Here is a 10,922-nt window from a genome sequence, read left to right on the forward strand (position 1 = left end):
GTGCTAGTTATTGGTTTGCTCCTCCTGGCTTGCTCAGCCTGCTTTCTTATAGAACCCAGGACCGCCAGCCCAGAGATGACAGCACCCTCAATTGGCTGGGCCCTCCCACATCTAATTATGAAATTGCCTTAATTTCCTCTAAGAAAATGCCTTACAGCTGGATCTTATGGAAGCATTTTTCTAAATCTAGATTTCTCCTCTCAGATGACTCTAGCTTGTGTTAAGTTGACATAAAACTAGCCAGGACAGGATCTGTAGGATCAGACTTCAGACAAGAGAGCAGCCTGCTTATATGGGCTATGAGTCGTCTGAGACATGAAGGATGGAGGTTACTCCTGCTTGCCATCAGTGCTCTTCCTGGTTCACAGTAGTGAGCAGCATCTTCCAGGGATGCTGCTTGTTCCTAAAAGCTTCAGGCTGGATCGCTGTGTCATCTTTTTTGGAACAATGAACAAAGACCACATTGATCAGCTGGCAACTCTGCTGTCAAATCCCTTGGTCTTGGCCTTGCTGGGCTCCCATCTCCAGCTAATTACTCAGAGGGACCCAGAGAGCCTGCCTAACCAGACATTTCTACAGGTCTGGCCCATGTAGTGACCTTGTTTGCCACACTCAGGGGTTCTACCCAGGGGAGGGTTCAGGGCATGGCCCTGGGGAGGCTGGGAGCCCCTAGGAAACTTTGACCAGGACAGGAGCTACCTGCTTCTGCGTTTACTTCTTGGCACTAGTAAGTGGGACTCACCAAAATGCAATGCAGAGTCAGCCAGTGAGATCAGCATTGGCTGTGAAGCCCAAGCTGAGTGGGAGAGGTCAGGAGAGAGAGGAGAGGAGTACTGGAACAAAGAGAACCAGAATGTAACCCTGTTTTTTAAGCACTAACAGAAAAGGGAAAGTTTGGGGGCAAAGTGCCTGGCTCCCCACTGCTGTCTGGGGGGATTATGCCCAACCCTCAGGCTGCTAGAGTTAGTTTTCCAAGCAAATCAAAAAGCCTCAGGAAATCAATCTATAAGCTTTTTACAAAGAAAGCCCCCCACAGGGCATCAGACACTAGGAATTCCACTGCACTGAGAAAACAGTCTGTAGGGACTAGGTCGCCTCTGTGATTTGGGCATTGCTTCCACTTACAGGTAGCTCAGAATCCTACAAGCAAATCCCTCTGCCTCAAACACATACCAGGAGAGCAAAGGAGTGATCCAAGCATGGATATTATCCACTTTCAGCTCCACTGGGAACGCTTTTTGTCTTAAAAGTATTTCTCATTATCTTTGTGTGAGCATGCACTAATGTGGAAATCAGAGGGCACTCTGCAGGACTTGGTTCTCTCTTCTACCACGTTGGTTCTGAGAACTGAACTTAGGTCACCAGGCTTTGTGGCAAGTATTTTTTCCTACTTTTTGGCCATGTTTATTCTCGAGTCATTATTTTGTAGACGGATCCTCAGAGGTTTGCTGGACTGTGGGCTCTGGAATGGGCTCACTGCTCACTTACCTCCAAGAATGACCCCCTGCCTGCCTACACACATAAAGAAATTCCCAACACTCTGGCTTTGAGCTTCTCCACCTAAATGCCACATAAAGCTTCAGAATTTTGTTTGATGGAAAATCCTGGAAATCCTATTAAGCATACAAGCTACCTGAGCTCCTCTCCTGAAGACTAATTTTAAAGGTCTAAATAAGGCCTCCCAGAATCTAGATTTGGAAAATGAGGTCAGGGCAAGTGTACTTACTGGGCAAGCATGACTTGAGTTCAAAGCCTAGCACACATGTGGAGAGGAATTTTAATTCAGCAGCATGGCAGCTCTGGCACGGGATCACATCCAAAGAGATGATCATGACTTGGACCATGGTCATTGCAACCATAGCCCCAGTAGGTGAGAAAAGATGCTGAGGACTATACCTATGGCAACCCAGGAGTGGAGATGCCTATACTGGCCATGAGAAAAGACACAGCATTCTGAACAGGTGGAGAGGGGAGGTTTTGCTGGAGTATTCTGTGTGTTGGAGTTCATAGCCCATCCTTGGATAATACTTCTGAAATAACGTGGGGCTGCTGTTGATGGAATGAATCCCGAGGTGAGCACCCACATGGCAGTTCACAACTGTCTGTAACTCTAGATCGAGGAGATCGGACACCCTAACACAGACATTCATGCAGGTGAAATACCATTGCACTAGAATGAAAATGAGTATTTTCTTTTAAAAAAAAGAAAACTATTGTGGAAAAATGAAGAAAAAAGATAGACATGAGCTCCCAACTGCTGGTCATGGTGGGGCTTTTTCTCAGCAATAGGAAGTAACTAATATGACTGCTGTCCTTATGAAAGGAGAAATGTGGAATGCTTGCCCAGTTCCAACTAGGCTGTCCTCTCATTCTGTGGTCTCACAATTCCCATGCTCCCTTACCAGACATTCCCTTACATTCGTTCTATCTTCATCTACTTATCCAGCTAATCTTATCTTCTAGTATCTGTCTCTATTTACAGATCTCCTGTAAGACAATCAATCTCTGTGATATCTTCTTCTATGATCTAGACCTGCCATCTATTTCATCTGCATTTTGGTTTTGTTTTAGTTTTAGTTTTTCAAGACAAGCTTTCTCTGAATAGCCCTACCTATCCTAGCACTCAGTATTTAGATCAGGCTGGCTTTGAACTCACAAACATCCTATTGATGTACTCTGGCCCCTGAGTACTGTGGTTAAAGAATCAAGCTACCATGCTCAGCTACTTTATTTATCTATGGTCTTTATTATCTACCTAGCTCTGTCTTCTCTTTTATTATCTCTTGATCTGCCGGTCATGTATCTTATTATTCCCTATCATCTATAGATAGTATCGTATCTGTCATCCATCTCTCTACTATTGTCCTTTACCTATAACCTATATCATTATTTTCTATCATCTCTATTATTTTAAGTATTATCTGTCTATCTATCTATCTATCTATCTATCTATCTATCTATCTATCTATCTACGTATCTGGTCATCTGTCTCCTATTATCTACCACTATCATCTATAATCTATATTTGTCAACCATTATCTACTTTCCTATTTTGTGGTATTGGGGATGAAACCAGGATTTCCTGGGTAAATTTATTTATTTATTCATCTATCTCTTTTTGTATATGAACTTGACACAAGCTGGAAGAGTGAACCATAATTTTTAAGAAATGCCTCCACAAAACTGACCTGTAGGCAAGTTTGTAGGGCATTTTCTTAATTAGTGACTATTAGGGTCAGGCCCTACCCATTTGAGCACCTCTGGGCAGGTGGTACTGGAATGTATAAGCAGGCTGAGCAACTCATGAGGAACAAGCCAGTAAGTAGCCCTTCTCACTGGCCTCTGATTCAGTACCTGCCCTGAGTTCCTGCCCCTACTTCCTTTAAAAAGAAACAGTGACATGGAAGCAAAAGATGGAATTAACCCTTCCCTTCCCTTCCCTTCCCTTCCCTTCCCTTCCCTTCCCTTCCCTTCCCTTCCCTTCCCTTCCCTTCCCTTCCCTTCCCTTCCCTTCCCTTCCCTTCCCTTCCCTATTTGCTTTTGTTCTTTGGTTTGTTCGGGGTTGTTTTTTTTGTTTTTCAACACAGAGACCCGTTTCTCCATGTAGGCCCAGCTGTCCCAGAACTCCCTTTGTAAACAAAGCTGACCTCAAACTCAGAAATCTGCCTGCCACTGCTTCCCATGTGCTGGATGAAAGGTGTGTACCATCACCGGCTTTGGTCATGGTGTTTTGTCTCAGCAACAGGAACCCTATCTAAGCTAAGTGGTGCCATGCAATTAGATTTCTAGTAATGGTTAGGGAGTCCATAGAAAGACCCAGTCTCAAAAAGACAAATGAAATTTATGGAGGTCCTACTCTGTGTCTGCCCCAATTTAGAGCTTCCCAGAAGCTGAGTGCAAGAGGTGAGCATCAAGCAGCAGATTCTGGAGCTGGTGAGCTGGCTCAGTGGTTAAGAGTGCAGACTGCTCTTCCAAAGGTCCTGAGTTCAAATCCCAGCAACCACATGGTGGCTCACAACCATCGGTAACAAAACCTGATGCTCTCTTCTGGAGGGTCTGAAGACAACTACAGTGTACTTACATATAATAAATAAATAAATAAATAAATAAATAAATAAATAAATAAATAAATATTAAGAAGCAGATGCTTTAGCGATAAGTGTGAATCGTTCTATAATGGAAGCTTCTAGAACAGATTGGGGTTGAGATGTATTGTAAGTTCAGTGAAATGAGTGCTCTCACCTTGTCTGACTCAGTATTTGTCCAAAAACCAATCACTTCACATTTCAGTGAGGATGGAGACAGGCAGAGAAATGGGTGGTAGGCGTCTCACTGTGCACCAAGATCTATTAGTATTATTCTTATTAATAATAGTTCTTTTTTCCACAGTCCAGTCATTATCCCCCTCCTGGTCTACCCTCTGACAGTTTCTCATCCCTTTCCTCTTCCCAGTCTCCAAGATGATGTCCCTCCCTGCTGCCCCCATGCACCAAGACCTTAGCGCTGTGCTCTGATCTGTTTCTTTTCTGTTACCTTACAGATTCTCTGTCTAATGCTTCAAGGAAGGAGAGTAGCCAAGATCACCAATTTTGCCCAGACAGGCTGAGAAAGAATTGAAAAGAGCTGGACCCTCAGGCTCAGGTTTGGGGTTGATTCTGAAAGATGACCAAGACACTTCCCAAGCAGTCAAGAAAAAGGAAGTGTTCCAGGCCAAGGATTTGGTGCGAGGGTATGAAGGTGTGTGAAGGTGAGAAAGCTCACAACAATGTTCCAGGGTCAGAAGCTAGCTAGCCTGTCCTACAGGAAGCCAATGAGGAGCAGAGCTGCTCTCAGTGGGGAAACACAGAGGGGCACTGTGAGTTGTGGGGAAGGGCAGTTTGATCTCAAGGATGTGGCTGACACTCTCTGCTGAGCAGGTCTAGTGTACTGCAGATGCTTTAGTGTGGGGCTCTTGGGTGAGTGTTGCAACTTCTCAACTCTCTACAGGTGAATGAATGGTGTGGTCAAGAAAGTTTCTCAGGGGAAGAGAGGTAAAGCCAGGTCACCTCTGAGGAGCCAGTGACAGGTTGGAGTGTGAGTAATGGTGTGGAGTTGTGGTTCTAGATTCTCCCTTGCCTCACCATTATGGGGGTGTGCTTGATATACCCTGGGGTGTCCACTGCATACATCCACAATTTCACCAACAGGGGCAAGGAAACAGAGCTGCTCAAGTTCAGTCCCAAGGGCCTGGAGAACATTGACTAAGGAAGTGTTTTCCTGGCTGATGAGAAAAATCACTCAGCTATGGTCATCTTTTCCTGTTAGAAGGCTATGCAGCATATTATATACTATGCACATGTTATGAAATGCGCAATAAAAAAGTTTCCCAGTCATTCATGTCTGAGTCCCACTGAACCTGTCAAAGTTATTCTTAGTGGAAGGCCCCTCCACGTGCAGGCAGGGTTTGGAGGTCCTTAGATGTCAGAGGGTAGCTGGGAGAAGGATTGGGGAAGAGCTAGAGTAGAATCAAGACCTTCACTTTTATTTCATAGACAATAGGAAAACACTGGAGAAATGCCTGCCCCATCTAAAGGAGAGGGAGAGAAACCTATGAATGCATCCACACGCTAATGGAAGAAGGATTTTGTTTCCTTGTTTTGTTTTCTAGAAATAGGATCTCACTATGTCTGGCTTTTAATCGGCTCTGCTGCCCAGAATTTGTAGCTTCAAATTCCTAAGCTTCCCACTCAGCCTCACCAGTGTTGGGATCACAGGCATGCACCACCACACCCAGCTATGAAGAGAGTGCTGTGATCTAAGAAAAAAATAAAGTATGCAAGCACCCTTTAAAAGCTTTAGCAAGAGCTATCTGCATATGGAGTGCTAATTAAACTCTTATTTTTTTGGTTTGTTTTGCGTTCCCATGAAAACAAACCCTGGCCCTCTGCTGGCACTTGTTTGTATTATTCTAAGGGCTTGAAAACAACAAATGGCATTCCCTCAATTGCTGAAAGACAAATAATATTTATAAAAGTAGTTGCCTTTGCTTGCATTTCAGCATATCAGGGCTTTAATCCTATATGTATTTAATTCCAGGAGCATGAATCAGAGTTGGGAGGGCCACTGCTCTACCTGTTGGGAGGAAAGATAGAATTGTATTCAAAGTGGGCTGGTAAATACTGAAAGGCTAGTCTCTGAAAAATAGATATGTGTGTATATCCATAAATACACTTACTTTATGTTTGCTGACTTACAGACTGGACAGCACACAGCCTGCAAAGGATTCAGAGATATCTGCTACTCTATAGTGAAGCCCATGTAGCTAATTGATTCACATATATGCGTCCATTGATTTTTGCCAACTGCTTGCATCAATACCCAGTCTGCAGTTTAACCATTCCTGGACAAAATAAGACACAGAAGAAATGCTTATTATTCAGCTCCGTCAGCAAAGAAGTAGCTGCTGTCATTGACAGATGAGTCTCTTTCCAACATCAATGTCAGTTGGCATTTGTTTATGTTAATGAGCAAGCAAGGCTGGTAAAGATGTCTGGTCTAACTTCATCTGCCCATGACACCTGTGGCCTCCTTGCTATAACAGAGAGGATTGGCAGCGTTTTTCCACAAACATCTTTGCTACTCACAATGTGGTGGCTCAGATGTGCCTGCCTGTGAATATAATCCTCAACAAAATCACAAAACTCCGCTGCCTTGTTTGGCTTAGACAATCAGTTAAGAAAGAAGCCCAGTCACGATCAGCAGCTGCCCATTTCTCTGGTGTAAGTACACCTACGAAGCAATTTCAAGCTGCCAGACTATGGAACTGGGAAGAGATGCACAGTGAAATACCACCATGTAGTATTTCTACCACATACACAAGTTCCCAAACCCAGCGTTCCTGACTGTGTGGCAGAGCTTACCTGAGTAGCCCCCACAGACTCCAGTTTAAGGCTCCTTTATCTAGTACTGTCTAGTTTATTTCTGCACGGAGAGTCTACAGACTTTATTAAGATGACAAAATGAACAGTCTTTGTGTGCTGTTCTCTAAAATAAGCTGAGGATAGATATGCTTGTCATTCATTTTCTAAAATCAGTCATAAAGGTGATCCAGAAAACACACATTTTCAAATGTTGAGTTCTAAACTGGGCATGGTGGCACTTACTTTTAATCCTAGAACTCAGGAATGTAGAGGCAGGCAAATCTCTGTGAGTTTGATGCCAGCCTGATCTACAAGAAAATTCCAGGCTATCTAGGCTACAAAGTAGACCCTGTCTCAAAAAATAAGTACAAACACAAGTGTCTGGGCCCAAGGATGAGCTTCCTAAGGTATTTTCTTTCTTTGCAGAAACAAACACAAAACATGGATAATGGGATCGTGAACACTAGAGCAGAAACTCGTGGTGTAGACATGAGCACATCTAGGACATAGCTCAGTGGAAGAACCTTTTAAAGGGGGGGTGATTCAGAGGTTGAGAGCAGGTTCAACGCCCAGCACAGAAGTTTACTGTCATTCCAGTTCCAGGGGATGTGATGCCCTCTCTGGTCTCTGAGAGCACTGCATGCATGTTGTACACAGACATACATGAAAGCAAAACAGCCACATACAATAATGACAAAAACTTTAAAATGTGTGTGTATGTACATATGTATATGTGTGCACTTGTGCATGTGTGTGTGTGTGTGTGTGCATGTGTATGTGTGCACTTGTACATGCGTGTGCATGTGTGTGGGTGTGTTTTAAAGATAGGGACAGGGTGGAAAAATGATGACTTGGCAGTTAAAAGTACTTGTTGCTCCTCCAGAGGAATTGGGTTCAGTTCCTAGAACCCACATGGTGGCTTACAACTACCTGGCCAGGCAATGGTGGCACATGCCTTTAATCCCAACACTTGACAGGCAGATGCAGGTGCATTTATGGGTTAGGGGCCAGCCTGGTCTACAGAGTGAGTTCTAGGACAGCCAGGGATAACCTTGTTCCAGGATAAGCCAGAGAAGCCCAGTCTCAAAAACGAAACAAAACAAAACAAATCAAAACAAAAAACAAACAAACAAACAAAACCACAAAAAACCGAAAACAACTATCTGTAACTCCAGTTCAAGGGGATCTGACACCCTCTCTGGTCTTTGGGCACACCAGCAAAAAATTGACCCCCAGGTCTAAGTTTCCATCTGTGTTGTAATTGTGTGCTGCCAAATCTTTCCCTGCCTCTGTCCCCAAAGCACAAACCTTGAGGTGAGTGACCCATACATGTGGCATCTCTCACCTTGGGGTGTAAATATGTTGCTTTCGCAACATTATCTGGGGGCAAGTACTCTATGAGGTGGAGGTGAAAGTCCCAGTGACATTTCCCTGTTCACATCACGGGTACTTGTGGGTGTCCCTATTTTATTGCATTGTTTACCACAAAGTTCCGTTAAGACTCAGATCTGTTCATTCTAAGAGTAATCATTTACAAGTTAACTGCAAGCAAACTGGAAATGTCTGTGTTTAACCAGCCAAGCCTCCAGAAAATTCCGGAGCTGAGAACATTACCTTTTCCCTTGGCTGGACAATGAGAAATCTCAGGTTCTTGGGAATAACTAGAGGCAGAACATTCCTCTGGAAAATGGGCTGTTAGCCAATCTTACTAGGCACCAGGCATGGACTTTTCTATCCTTCTTCCTTTGGTTGCCTTAGCTGAATTGAGTAAAGGATGAAGCTTATGTTGGCTCACAGGATTAGAGGTTTCTGTCCTTTGGTCTTGCTGGTTTGGGGTCTGTAGGTGAGGCAAGACATCGTGGTGGAAGAATGCAGGGGAGGGGAGATGCTCACAGCATGACAGAGGGGAATCAGAGAGAGGATAGAAGCCAGACTTCGAGTATTCTCTTCCCTGAAAGGATCTAGTAACACTTGCCCAACAAAGGCCTGTCTGCTAGCTTCCATTACCTCCCAGAAGCACTGTTGAGAGGATGCTGATGATGTCATCAGAGGTCTACAAGTCTTTATCCAGACCTTTTTAGCTCTTCAAAGTCTCAAAACGAATCCACTTGTCTGAGAGAGGATCTCACTGTGTAGGCCAAGTTAGCCACAGCCTAAGAGAGATCTGCCTGTTTCTTTCTTCAGAGTGCTGTGATTAAAGGTATGGCCACCACACTTGGCAAAGGTCTAGTTTTTAAAAATAACTCTCAGTGGTAAAACTTATCTGAAGTGCGGGGCGTGGTGGCACATGCCCTTAATCCCAGCACTCAGGAGGCAGGGGCAGGCAGATTTCTGAGTTCAAGGCCAGCCTGGTCTACAAAGTTTGTTTCAGGACAGCCAGGGCTACACAGAGAAACCCTGTCTCAAAACAAAAACAAAAACAAAACAACAACAACAAAAACTGATCTAAAATGAACTTGTATGAATTTACGCATAGTTTGTACTTATCCCAACTTCTGGGATAACAAACCCTTTCTCTCTCTGCTACTGCTCTGATGTGGATTGTCCCCTAATGATCCTTGTATTGTAGCCTTGGCCTTGGTGTCATGGTGGGGCTCATTTGGGGACTAGGAGGAGTTAGGGCACTGAGGGTACTATCCTTGGAAGCAGTTAAGGGAGTTTTCTTGGGAACCTCCATTAGTTCTCATTAAATCGAGTTCTAAAGTAGGGAGTTGATGTCTGTTTTTCTGGCTTCCAGCCTGTGATCAATCTTACAAGTAAATAATGTCAACATTATGCTACCACCTATGTGAAGCTACATGGAAGGGGCTGCTTGATCTTAGACTGTACACCTCTGTCCTTGTTTGTTTTCTATGCTGAGATAAAACACTCATTAAAACGAACTAGAGGAAGGAAAGGGTTTAACTGGGCTACAGGTTATAGACCATCATTCAGGAAAGCCAAGGCAGGAACTCGAGGCAGGAGCTGAAGCAGAGACCTTGAAGGAATGATGCTTACTGGCTTGCCTTCCTTGATCTACTTAGCCTCTTTCTTACACAGGCCAGGCTCACCTGCCTAGGAATTGTGCCACCCACAGTGGACTAGGCCATCTACACCAATTAATAATCATGAAAATGTCATACAGACATGTCTGAATCCCAATCTGATGGAAACAATTCCTTGACTGAGATTCCCCTTCTAGTTATATCTAGGTTTGTGTCCAGTTGACAAAACTAACCAGGGCAGCTTCCAAAACCACTAGCTAACTTCCTACCCTCTCCCCTCCCCTTGCTGTTCTTATTATCTCCCGGTGTAGAGATGAACCCACAGGCTCTATATACTCTAGACAAACACTAACAATGTACCATTTGGGCAACATCCTAGCCAACCTCCTCTTCTTCAAAAATTTCAACCTCAGGTATATTATAGCAACAAAAACAGACCAGTACACCCAAGGTAAAATATAAAAATAATAGGACTATAGTCTTTTATATGAAAAATATAGGCTCAAATATATATGGATTCATAATTTCTCAGACTTTAAAAGTAACATAATTTACATGATATGTAAATTGAACCAGCCCCTAGTGAGGTCTAAAAGAATACTGTATGATCAAAGGCATTTATATTTTACAAAACGTATTTTACAAAACATATTTTACACAACATAAATGTATGGGTTAAGTAAAATTGTATATTGCCTCACTTCAGTTTTAGGACAATTTTATTCTTGAGAATTATTATATATTATTTGAGTCAGGTTTTCTCTGTATAGAACCCTGGCTATCCTGGAACTCACTTTGTAGACTTGGCTGTCCTTATACTCATAGAGATCCACCTGTCTCTGACCCCTGAGTGCTGGAGTTAAAGGGTTGTGACACCATGCCCAACAAGAATTATTTTTAAAAATAGATATTTCAGGTATTTTTAAAAATAAACTTAGTGTTGTCCGTGTCTCTAATGGTAATACCAGCATCTTCTTTTCTCGATGCATTAAAAATATGTAAATGAGGGCTGGGGTAGTAACTCTGTGTTCGAGCACTT

The sequence above is a fragment of the Mus musculus genome, chromosome 12 (genome assembly GCF_000001635.26).
Source record: "Mus musculus strain C57BL/6J chromosome 12, GRCm38.p6 C57BL/6J".
Taxonomy (NCBI): Eukaryota; Metazoa; Chordata; class Mammalia; order Rodentia; family Muridae; genus Mus; species Mus musculus.